Consider the following 13,498-nt stretch of genomic DNA (forward strand, 5'->3'; position numbering starts at 1 on the left):
CTACGGACACGTTAACAACAGCGAACAATGATGGCAGCAGCAGCATTCAGTCAGATCGAGATGCAGCCAAACCTTTTGGGTAGTTGCCTAGACTTTGCCTATAATTCAAATATTTGAGCAAATAAATTTCACAGTCCACATGTCAAGGAACAATAATTAAAGCAGTTAATTTCTGCACCACACCGGTGGGGCCGGCTATGGTTGGCAGCCAAACTGACGTTTAAGATTGCTAATCCCTCTCTTTTCGAGCTACTTAGGTACCCAAGAAAAGGGGTATTGTTGTTGTGTGCATCTTACAAACTTCCTTATTCCGGTGCCGTCCTTGGTCTTTCGTCGGCTCGGCAGGACCGCAAGAAGCAGTGTGCCAAACTGCCACTGACAGGTGAACAAGCCGACCTGCACAACACCCAAGTGCTGTGGAAGTTCTTTGGTTGTCGAAAAATTTCGTATTTATGGGTGCATGATGGGTGTCGGAGCGAAGTTCTTGTCGGGCCTCATAGTTTGTGGGTGGTGTTTGTGTGGTTTAAACTTAACCCCATCGTTGCGCTGTTGTGGATAAGACGTGGGAGCCTGAAAGTGAACACAAGAACGGATAAGGGTTAATGACAACTTAAGAAGAGGTTTTGCAGTAAGCAGTGTGAGTTTTGGAAAGTTGTTTGCATAAGATGTCTTCGGCTTTACTTGGGAACTTTTTGAACGCATGGGAGGTGTGTTAGAGGTGACATAAATTAATGACTGTTTTGAGATATATGTATTACTGCCAAGTTAGTATTGCAGTCCTGATCCGATCAAAAATCGAAACCTGACATCAAAGGCCCGGCTTTACTGAATTTCCAAGTTCCTAATGCTTCGAGAAATTTTACAAACAGAGATTTATTATACTTTTAGCCCTGAGCACCCATGGTGATGCAGAGGGCCAAATTGAAAGATCTCCATCCTGCCCGCCATCGCCTTGACCTGTGGCGGGTTTCTATCGACTTCCTTTGTTTCTTTGTGGAGTCTGCGCCACCATGAGTCTCTGGGTCTGCCTCTGCTGCGGTGCCCTTACTTACATTACCGATCAGACTAAGACCTGAGTGCCCTCTGCTGTTTGTCTCCACTCGGTCCATGGTTGTTTGTCTCCAGTTCCGCACTCTGCGAAGGATTCGAAAATCGTCCTTGACTTGATCGACGCATCTAGCTCGCTGTGCACCACGTCTTCTTGTACCGAACGGAAGACTCTCGAGAACCATTTTAGTCGGGTTGCTTTCCGACATCCTGATGATGTGACTCGTCCACCGTAGCCTCCCGATTTCCGCGGTGTGGACGATAGTTGGTTCTCTCAGCAGCTGATGCAGCTCGTGGTGCATTCGCCTTCTCCAAGTCCCGCCTTCTGCACTCTGCACTCCGCCGTGGATGGTACGCAACACTTTCCATTTGAAAACTCCAAGGGCACAATCGACCTCTGCACGTAGGGTCCATGCTGCGTGCCCATAGAGGACTGCCGGTCTAATCAGCGTTTTGTATAAAGTTAACTTCGTGTGACGGCGAACTTTGTTCTATCGTAGAGTTCTGCGGAATCCAAAGTAAGCTCAATCTGATCCGTTGTAGCGCGTTCACCCATGAATCCAGCTTGATATTTCTCCACTCTATTGCAATTGTTGATAGACGGCGGCATAAGATTTTAGAGAGTATCTTGTAGGCAGCGCTCAGTAGTGTGATCACGCGATATCCAACTTGTCGCCGTTTCTGTAGATAGGACTCACGATACCTTTCGTCCATTCCTCCGGTAATACTTCCTCCTTCCAATTCCGAAGCTCTCCAAAATTGGACTATATTCAACTTTTTTCAGCTCAATGTACTAGTTTCCACGTAAATAGGGTAGCGAACCACTTGGGCAGCGGCCCAAAATAGGACCACTGCCGAGATGGTTCTACTTCTCTATGCCTAAATAATATAAACTGTGTCGATGTTTTCCTAATTTCATTCATAAAATCTGCAGGAACTTTGGACAAGTCAATTTGGGAATCCCCTTCAACAATACCATAGGTTTCATTTTGAAATCTTTTCCTACAATTTCTTCAAGAATTACTCACTATTTTTGCCTTTCTCGTACACCAAGGTGTACCGAAAGGCTATATATTCACTCCAAAAATGAAATTTTGATAGAGCCCCCGGAGGGGCAAGTTTCATATACCAATCGACTCAGCTCGACGAGTTGAGATGATGTCTGTGTGTGTGTATATGTGTGTGTGTGTGTGTGTGTGTGTGTGTGTGTGTGTGTGTGTGTGTGTGTGTGTGTGTGTGTGTGTGTGTGTGTGTGTGTGTGTGTGTGTGTGTGTGTGTGTGTGTGTGTGTGTGTGTGTGTGTGTGTGTGTGTGTGTGTGTGTGTGTGTGTGTGTGTGTGTGTGTGTGTGTGTGTGTGTGTGTGTGTGTGTGTGTGTGTGTGTTTTTTTTTTTTTTTTTTTCCTCCCAACCTCCCGAGCAGAGAAAACCGATTGGAAAAACTCTGCTACACCTTGTCGCCTCGATCCCCCTGGTACCACTGATGCGACTGCTTCAGGGGGGGCAATGCGCTCATGCGCTCTTCTTCTTCTGTGCTCATGCACATTTTGTCGCTTCTAAATTTGTTATTCTAATCTTTTTAGTGTTCGTACCTAACCTATCGCCATTCAGCGACACAGTTGGTACAAACATACACCAAATTTGTTATTCTAATGCCGTCCGTGTGCCATTTAGCACTCCGGCTTTTCGCGCACGACTCGGATAGTCCCCGACGGTGGATCTACCCTATCCGACGAAGAGTTCCCCGACACTGAAACTTCTTCCGTTACCGATACTTCCCAGGCTGGTGCCAAGGTCGGTTCTGAGATTCCGGTTGGAGACTGGCTTCCGGTTCACAGGCGCCCTGACGACCAAGCACCGGTGCTTTTTCGCGGTCTACTCGGTCTAGTCCCCGGCGGTGGACGGACCTAGCCTACTCCGACAGAGAAAGTCCCCGACGGTGGAAGTTCTCTCGACACCGATGTTTTCAACCCGACCAGTAAGGTGCCGAAGTCGGCCCGGCGATTCCGGTTGGTGGTAGACTTCCGGTTCACCGGCGCCCCGACGACCTATAACCGGTACTACGCAACGAACGACTCGGTCAAGTCCCCGGCGGTGGATCAAGCCTACTCCGATCGCGACCCAATGCTCTTTGATCTTCGCGCCATCTCCGCTGGAGAGCTGACATGATCCGCGTGACCGCTCTGTTCACCGCATTCCATACGGTTTCGTCCTGACACATTCTCTCTACTACGTTGTTGGGACTCAGATTTCCAGCAGCGCTCGCTAGCATGTCACCACGTACTTCTTCAAATCGCGGACAGTCGAATATCACGTGCTCCGGTGTCTCCTCGTTGTTTGGGCATGTCGGACAGAAAGGGGACTCTGCATGGCCGAATCGATACAAATACTGTCTGAAGCATCCATGACCTGACAAGAACTGTGTTAGGTAGAAGTTCACATCTCCGTGTTTTCTGGACATCCATACCGACACATCTGGGATAAGCCGGTAGGTCCATCTACCCTTCTCCGCGTCATTCCACTCTTGCTGCCACTTAGCCAACGAGTCCGCTCTGGTTGTCTTCCTCACGTTTGCTGTGCCTCTTCTCCGGTAACACTCTACATCCTCTGCCAGGGTGATGTGTATGGGAACCATCCCGGCGATAATGCAGACTGCTTCCGACGATATCGTCCTGTACGCGCTCGCCACACGAATAGCCATGAGCCGGAACGTGCTCGAAAGTTTTGTTCGATTCCGCTTCAGTTTCAGCGCTGTAGCCCAGGCCGGAACTCCGTATCTAAGTATCGAAGAGGATACTCCCGCCAGAAGACGTCTGCTGCTGCTGCTCGGTCCACCGATGTTCGGCATAATCCTGGATACAGCATTAACAACTTTCGCTGCCTTCTCACAGGCATAGTCGACGTGGCAATTGAAATTCAATCGGTCGTCCACCATCACGCCCAGGTGTTTTAACGCACGCTTTGACGGGATAACCTGTCCGCCGACGTTGATTTCGGCCCGTTGAACTGCTTTACAGTTGCTGACTAGCACTACCTCTGTCTTATGGTGAGCCAACCGCAGCTTTACTTCACTCATCCAGGCCTCGATGGAACCGATCGTCTCCGCCGTCAGCATCTCTACTTCTTCCAGGGTCTCACCGGTTATCGAAAGGACGACGTCATCCGCGAAACCGACGATCTCGACTCCTCCGGGTAGTTCAAGTCTTAACACTCCGTCATACATAATATTCCACAACGTTGGGCCGAGTATGGAGCCCTGTGGCACACCCGCCGTGACTCTAACCGATCTCTGACCCTGGTTTGTCTCGTAGACCAAGACTCGATTCTGGAAGTAGCTTTTCAGAACCTTGCACAGATAGTCAGGGACCCTCATGTTGTGTAGTGCAGTGGCGATGGCTTCCCAGCTGGCGCTATTGAATGCGTTCTTCACGTCTATAGCTACCACGGCGCAGTAACGATTACCTCTCCTCTTCTGCTTTGAGGCTTTCTCCGCATTCGCAATGACTGTCCGGATTGCATCCACAGTCGACTTCCCTTTCCGAAACCCGAACTGCCTATTAGACAGTCCGCTCTCGCTTTCCGTACACTTTATCAGCCTGTTCAGGATGATTTTCTCCAGTAGTTTGCCAAGCGTATCCAGCAGGCATATCGGTCGATACGATGCTGGGTCTCCAGGCGGCTTGCCAGGCTTTGGCAGCAACACCAGCTTCTGGATCTTCCAAATGTCTGGGAAGTAGCTATCCACCAGACATTTCTGTATCGTTATCCTGAACATGTCCGGAAACGCTTCGATCGCCGCTTTCAATGCCATGTTGGGGATACCATCTGGACCAGGGGCTTTCTTCACTTTTAGTCCTTTGGCTATTGTAAGGAGTTCCTCGTTAGACACCCGGTTTGCGCCGGCAGCTACTTCCACCCCGTCGACGTACGGCGTAGGTGGCCATGTGGTTAAACCGTGATTCGGAAAGAGGCCGTTCACAATTACCTCCAGCTTTTCAGGGCACATTTCAGCTGGTGTAGCTGGGCCCTTGATCTTCGCCATCACGACGCGATAAGCTTGTCCCCAGGGATTGGCGTCTGCTTCTCTGCACAGCTCCTTGAAGCAATTGGCCTTACTCAGAGCAATCTCCCGCTTGAAAGCGGTCCTGGCCTCGCGGAAAATCACCTTGCGTTCCTCTCTGCTCGCTTCGGATCTTGCTCTTTGAAATCGTCTTCTAGCTTTAAGGCAGGCAGCACGTAGGGTGCTGAGCGTTTCATTCCACCAGTAAGCTGGACGCCGGCGGTTATTCGGTTCGAGTTTCCTGGGCATAGTAATATCACAAGCCCTCGCTACTGCTTCCGTTAGTTCCACAGCGGTCATAGCGGGAGTGTCGCTGTCTGTCCGAAGTGCCTCGACAAAAAGCTCCTTGTCGAACTGCTTCGTTTTCCACTTCCTTTCGCAGGTCCTCCGGGTGCTCGGCAGAGCGGAGATCCGCCGACCGACGCTGTAGTGGATGGACTGATGGTCACTGTGCGTGTATTCTTCGCTTACTCTCCAGTTCATGTTGTTCATCAGCGACGGGCTGCAGAACGTCACATCAATAATGGATTCTCGTCCGTCCTTACGAAATGTACTCACAGAGCCTTCATTGCACACTTTAACATTCAGCTTCGCTAAGGCTTCCAGCAGACAGTAACCCCTTGCGTTGGTCAGCCTACTTCCCCACTCCACCGCCCAAGCGTTGAAGTCCCCGCCGATAACAACCGGCGCACGTCCTATCAACTTATCAGTTAGTAGATCCAACATCCGATTGTATTGCTCAGGGGTCCACCTTGGGGGCGCATAGCAGCTGCACACAAAGACACCGTTGATCTTAGCGATAACAAAACCTTCATGATCGTTATCCACTACTTCTTGAATGGGAAACCCGCCTGTAACTTGGATTGCCGCTATCCTTGCTTTATCCGCCACCCAGTTACCGTTATTGATAGGAACTCGGTACGGCTCTGCAATTATTGCGACGTCGCACTTGGTTTCCGTTGTCGACTGCCACAACAGTTGCTGTGCTGCATCGCAATGATTGAGATTCACTTGCGTTATCTCCATCATTGTCATTGTTGACCTGCCTTCGCCTTCTTGTACATCGGGCATTTGAAGCCACCCGTCGAATGATCGTTTCCGTCCTCCGGTTTGCAGAACATACACCTCGGTTGCTTCGTGCAGTCTCGAGCAACGTGACCACTTCCGCCGCATCTCCAGCACAATGTGGACCTGTCAGGGCCCTTGCAGCTTCTCGCCTGGTGACCGAACTCTATACACCGGAAGCATCTCTCCATCTGCTTAGCAACTCGAGGAGTGGCTCTCAGAGTGCCCACCGCCCAACCAACTTTTATCTTGCCGATCTCCACCAGCTTGTTTGCAGCGTCAACCGATAAGCGAATCGCCGCCGTCTGGGTGCCTCCAAACGCTTTCCTTAATCGAATTTGCACCGGAACATCCAGCTTACACTGCTCGGTTAGGGCAAATCTCAGTTCCTCTTCTGTCGTGACCGCATCCAGATCCCTGCATTCGATCACCACCTCCTGTGAAAGAGCCCTGACATTTGCATCGCTGCCCAGGGATTTCGCGACGAGTTCCCGGTAATCCAGGCTCTTAACAGCTGGATCTTTCTTTAGCTCGAAGATCATCTCGCCTTTCTGCGTGCGCCGTGTCTTAACCACGTTCTCGCCCAACTCCTTAAGGTCCGGATCCTCCCTCACCTTCCTGAGAAGCGCAGCGTACGTTGTCTTGTCGCTCGCTTCGACTATGAGGGCATCACCTCTGCTTTTCCTCCTAGATGGCCGAAGTTTATCTTTCTTTTCCGGTTCCGTCTTCCTTTCTATTTTTTCCTTTCGCTTTTTCTTCTTAACTCGCTGGCTTTCAACGGTGCGCCATCCACTGTCTCTGCCATCGTTTCTCTGATTGCCGACGCGCGACTGATCGTTCTTCTGCTTCTTCGGGACTTCCTCGTCTCCAGGCGTGTCCCTACCTCTTTTCTCCGAGCGGTGACTCTTAGGCGTCTCCCGAGTTTCCGCCGTAGCTCTTCCTGCAGCTTCCGTTACAGCCTTTTCAGCTGTTTCAGCTCTCAATCTAAGTGCCTTTTGCTCTCGTTCGGCAGCTATAACAGCAGATTTGATGTTCGTCACCATCTGCTTAATTTTCAGGTGCACGTTGTGTCTGTCCTTCACAAACTCGTACAGTTCGTTCACCTTCTTCCTCACCTCACCCAAACCCGACTCTTGAGCAGCACTGCTCATCGGCGTCGGTGTGAACACTCGCTGGTTCGAAGACCCTAGCTCCTGTTGGTTTCCTTGGAGCTCGCTTCGGATTGTGCTACTGGTAGCGATCGCTGCGGTTTCCAGCGGTGTCACTGGTGATCTCTGCATCCTCTCGCTTCTTCGGAACACGTTCGCGTCCTCCTCGACTTCAATATTCGTTAGATTCTCCATTTTGTTGGGTCCCCACTCCGGGCCGCTATCTCCACTCGTTGTAGTAGTCGCTTATGATCCCTTGGTTATCTTTGCAAAGCAGGGAGGCCAAGCGAGGGTTGAACGCGTACCTTCATGGGGTACGTGTCCAGAGCCGGATCAGCGTAGGTCAGGAATGTTCCATCTGAGCCTACTACCCACCTTTGTTGGTGCGAGTATTGAACGTACCTGGAGGCCTGCCAAGGTTTTAACGGGACGGAGGCAAACGTACTGTTAGCCCGCTCGCCGTTTCAAGTAGGTGTCACCCTTCCTTACTCAGGGAACAGAACAGCACGAATGTCAGCCCATCATCGCCATCCGATCCATAGTCCGTAGTCCGTTGTCGTTTGCGTTGACCAGTATGACATAATCAGGATGTTACTGGCATCGATCCTGATGTGCCGGTTGGCACTCCGAGTATTTGGGCTAAGGCACTTTGGAAGCGGTACCAGGTCGCTTGTACAGAGTTGCTTGCGGATGTGTGGCTTTTTATGGAGATCCAACAGAGCCCACTATTGAAACCCCGCCACATCCTAGGCATCCTCTGCTTGAGCTATCTGGAAACCAGAAGCTCGGTCACTCCCCGAAGGAAGAGCCAAAGGTGGTAGTCCACACGGATGTGTGAACGATTTTCGCTTAGGATGAATTCCCAAGCTGCCACCCGACTCGCAGAAGGGGGGGTTCGTCAAGCCCCTGGACTCCTGTCCCTGCTGCCCTTGTGTGTGTGTGTGTGTGTGTGTGTGTTTGTGTGTGTGTGTGTGTGTGTGTGTGTGTGTGTGTGTGTGTGTGTGTGTGTGTGTGTGTGTGTGTGTGTGTGTGTGTGTGTGTGTGTGTGTGTGTGTGTGTGTGTGTATGTGTACAAAAAAGGTCACCTCACTTTTAGATAGTAAATATCAACCGATTTTAACGATCGACGGCTCATTCGACGCGGAATATGGTCCCATTGTTTCCTATTCAAAATGGTTCGGATCGGTCCAGCCGTTCCGGAGATATGGCCATTTAGGTGTTCCGGAACCGGTACCCCTGTAAGGGGCCAGACATGAAAATGCACCAAACCCATGCATGCGACCCATCAAACCACGGCATTTCCGATAACCTGATGAACGGTAAGCAGGAAAACAGTATCAGACCATATCGGCACCGGTAGTGTTCCGGATGTCCCACCGGAAGTGGCCAAATATAAAAGTGAACCAAACCCATGCATGCAACACACCAAACAGCGGCATTTTGAATAAACTGATGAACGGTTAGCAGGAAAACCGTATCAGACCATATGTGAACCGGTAGTTGTCCGGAACCGGTTCCGGGGGTCCCGGAGGATGTGGCCAAATATAAAAGAGTACCAAACCCATGCATGCAGTACAACAAATAACAGCTTTTCTGATAACCTGATGCCTGGTTTTCAAAGAAATAGGTTAGGACCACATTAGGGACAGCCGGTAGTGCCGTAAGCAGTTCTGGATGTCCCTCCGAAAGCGGCTAAATATAAAACTGAACTGAACCTATGTATGCTATACAGCAAAGCTAGGATTTTTTGATAACCTTATGAACAAATAGCAAGCAAACAGGTTCAGACCGGTGAAAAAAAAATGTCTAACGTATATGGTCAAATCTCAACTGTTACGTAGTAATTGAACTTTACATGTTTTTGACTTTGCCTGTCTCAAACTAGCTATAACTTGAAAATCGTCAAACTTATCGCATTTGAAGGATTATTAAATTTGCTACCAAAAAGATTTTGGAATATATTGGTTTAGTTAGATAACTAAAGCAAAAAAGCTCGAAAGTTGCGTTTTACCTTTCTCGCACACTTAGTGAACTAAAAAACTATATGTTCACTCAAAAACGATTTTTCGAAAAAGGGCTCGGTAGATCAAGTCGCATATACCAAACAACTCAGTTCAACGAATTGAGATTATGTATGTATGTTTGTATGTGCGCAAAATAAGTTCACTCACTTTTAAGGCACTTCATATTGACCAATTTTTCAGGTTATAGCTTGAATCGAGCCGGAATTGTTTGCTATCAAAAATGGTCCAGATCGGCCAAGGCGTTCCGGAGTTATGGCCATTTCAGTGATCCGGACCAGCACCGGTAGAACTGGCCGTATATAAAACTGAACTAGTCCCATCATGCGATACATCAAACTGCGGCGATTTTCGCAACTGGAGACTAGAATCTCCACGATATCGGCCCAAAATTCAAGATGGCAGCCAAATGTTCAAGATGGCGGCTCAAAATTCAAGATGGCGGCTGTTTAATAGAGATTTAGGCTCTTAAAGCAAACTATATGCTATATGATGTCTGGACTCCTAAAATGGCGACTAGAATATCCAAGATGGCAGTCTGAAATCCAAGATGGTGGCTTCAAATTCAAGATGGCGTTTGTTTAAAGAAATTTAAGGTTCTAAAACAATGCAATATGGGTATATTTGGTATGGGGAAGATGTCCGGAGTCGAAAAATGGCGACCAGAATGTACAAGACGGCGATCTAAAATCCAAGATGGCGGCTTCAGTTTCAAGATGGCGGCTGTTTGATTGAGATTTAGGCTCTAACGGCTATTTAATGAAGTTTTAGGCTCTAAAACCATGCAATATTGGTATATTTGGTATGGGGGAAGACTTCCAGAGTCCAAAATGGCGATCAGGATATCCAAGATGGCGATTTAAAATTTAAGATGGTGGCTCCGAATTCAATATCGCGGCTGTTTAATGGAATTTTAGGGTCCGGAACAATGCATTATTGGTATATTTGGTATGGGGATGATGCCTGGATTCCAAAAATGGCGACCAAAACATCCAAGATGGCAATCTTAAATCCTAAATGACGGCTTCAAATTCAAGATAGCGTCTGTTTCTTAAGAGTTTGAGGCTCAAACATTAAAAGCCAGATAAACAATATGATTTCAGGTATCATGAAATGGATTTCTGTTAATTGTATGAAAGTGCGATGTACATCAAAATTTCTCTTAAGTTTTATTGAAATGGGGTTTCGAAGGCACGAGAAAGGCGCCATCGCCGCTAGGTGGATTAATTAGGGTTTTTTTTTTATTTTCTCCCCTTCAATTTCTACAAACATCTTATAAACAATAACTTGTAGCTCCGGTCCAATATTTTCTTCAGGAGTTTCTTTTGGAAATTTCTCAGGCAATTCCTCGTTTCTCGGTTCTTCGCGATTTTCAATTCGGACGGCTAAATCGGTCATCGGCTGGTGATGCTAGGTTTACGGCAAATATAGGAAAGTGTTTTTTTTTCGGAAATCGTTGTGCTTGAGATTGTTTTACCCGCAATTGTAATTAGAAGTTAATTGGAAAGTATGAAGCGGAAGAAAAAAGTGCGAGCGAGCTCTAGTGTTGTATAAATTGTTGGGCTACAGTTACGTGTTGCGCGAAATTTTGAAATCCGGATAGATTAATTGTGAGAGGAAGAGTGAAATTCCACCGAGAAGTTTCGATTTTGAATGCAGATATACTGAGCACAAGTGTTACGTGGATTAAAAGTAGTGAAGTAGTGAGTCGGGTCGGTAATGTAACGTAATTATTTTTATGTTATAATATAAATGAAACAAGTTATAATTAGTTAGCCACTGGAAGTTACTGAGTGGATATTTCTTCACCCTTGCCTGGTTTACCCTCAAGGTTTACGAGTTGAGGCGATAACCCTGGGCCTGAAGCAAATGAAATCACCCCTCAAGAGAATACAACAATGGATCATTTAAATTTGGTGAGAATGTTTCATGCTACATATTTATTTCATATTCATTATATACTTGATTATATACAACAATACACTTTCATATATCGGAGCGTTTGGTACGGTATGTCCACGCATCCTTCCACCCCTGTAGATTTGAGAAATGTTTCGATGTTAAACGAATATTCATTCAACTGGAAACATTTCAAAGAATCATCTTTGCGGTAAATGCTGCGCAGTAGGCCTGGCCGCTTTGACGCTTGTATCATATCGTCGATATGTTGCAAGCATCAATATTGACAAGAAAAATAATCGGGCGTAATCTAACCCGATTATTTTCCAGGATGCTTTCTTGTACTGGCTGCGTATGTGTTAGATTAGATTAGATTAGATTAGATTAGATTCGGAATTTCTCAGGCAATTCCTCTATGAATTTCTTGGGAAAATTTTAAAGGATAACTGCTCAAAGCAATTCCTCTGTATTTTTGTTTTATGAAATCCTCAACATATTGCCGAAGAAATTCCTTATAGAAAACAAAAAAATGGAAAGGAACTCCGATAGAATTTGTAACGATATTATCTGTATCATGACTAAAGGGAAGTCCGGAGAAGTTTCTACAGTAATTCACAAATTAATACCAAAATCCCTGAAAAAACTTTCACTGGAGATCCCACAGAAACTCTCATAGCAGTTTCAGAAAATGCTGAGAGTTCCTGAATAAACTTACGGAGATTGCACGAAGAATTCCTTATGAAATTTGAGGTGCAATTCTTAAAGCAACTATCGGGAAAACTTCAAAAAATGTCCGGAGGTAGTCATGGAACTCCGCAAGAAATTGTTGATAAAATTTCTGAAGGGATTAGCTACGTGAACCACCATGTGTCGAAATGCCTCGTTTTGTAGTAAAAAAAATGGCCACACTAGATTACGATCATGGCACTAAGTGCAATGACGCCATGCAATCATGGAATCTCATAATACCAATCGTTAACTGGTGTGAGGGAAAGTCAATCCTCTGGATAACTTTTTGTTCAACAGAACAAACTGGACGAAGAGTCTGTGATAATTGAGTCCCTGAGGAGGGTCCCAAATGTGGCCGAACCATCGGACACGATCATAGCTATTGTAATAACTGTCGACCGTCCGTCGGATTCCCATGAACACATTCGTAGGTGGTAATAGACGACATAAGATGATCTGCGATAGCACTTTGTAGGCAACTTTACGACTGTTGGCTGTTAAGTGTTCGCCGAAGTGCTGATTCCACCTATCCGATCACCACACTTTCATTCGTCACTGCGCATTTCGGCACACTCCGTAAACTACGAATACTCATTTTTGGTAATTTCAGAAACCCGATGATTTTTGTCCTTACAACATTTTCGAAATTTGTATGGAGCGTAGACTTTGGCCAGACCCAACCCCCCAGCCCCTCCTAAGAGTCTACGTAGTTTATGGACAGGCCCTAATGTGTTAAGGTCTAGTTGATGTTCCGTGTTTCTTATTGTGCCATTTTCACACACTTCGCTTTCTTCAAGCGGCGTTTCTTCTCTTGAAAGAAACAGGTTAGTTGCTTCCATTTTCACTTGCATCATTTCCCGTTCTGCTAGATCCAATTAGCTTTAACAGCGTTGCTTATTTTGTTTAGCGCTACCAAAGTTATAAACTGATTAGGCTTTCCCTTTGGATGACGGTTTAGCATTTGTATAACGTGTAATACGCACGAGGCTACAAGGAAATTTTCATTACGAATAGTTCGTGGACCGCTCAGAAATCGAATCCATCACCGTTAGCATTGTTTTGCTAAATAAACGCGTGTTTACCGCTTCGGCTATACGGGCTATTCTGAATTCAATATATGTACCTTCATATTTGTTTTTCGCAAATCCTCCAACAAAATTCATAAAAAAGCTAGTTCCCCTTCATCCAAAGGGCTTAAAATCATATTGATTCAATAGCTCGCGTTTCCTACCCACAGTCTGTTTGATTACAATTAGCATTCTAGCCTTCTAAACTTGGTTAAGTACATTTTTAAGGCTAATATTTTCACAGCTCCCTGTCCAGTTTCTTCTCCCTTTGTATTATAATTCCCATCCAATACGATGCTATGCCTTTCCGCCAATTTATCTCCCCAATACCACCGAACCCCTTACATGAGTTTTTCATCTCGATCTGCTTGCTGCGTTCCATCCGTCCATCCATCTAGCCCACTTTTGGACGAAAAACATTGAACAAAAACCATCATCCGATTAATCATAAATGCAAATAGCTCC

Source organism: Aedes albopictus, chromosome 2 (assembly GCF_035046485.1).
Source record: "Aedes albopictus strain Foshan chromosome 2, AalbF5, whole genome shotgun sequence".
In the NCBI taxonomy this organism is placed as follows: domain Eukaryota; kingdom Metazoa; phylum Arthropoda; class Insecta; order Diptera; family Culicidae; genus Aedes; species Aedes albopictus.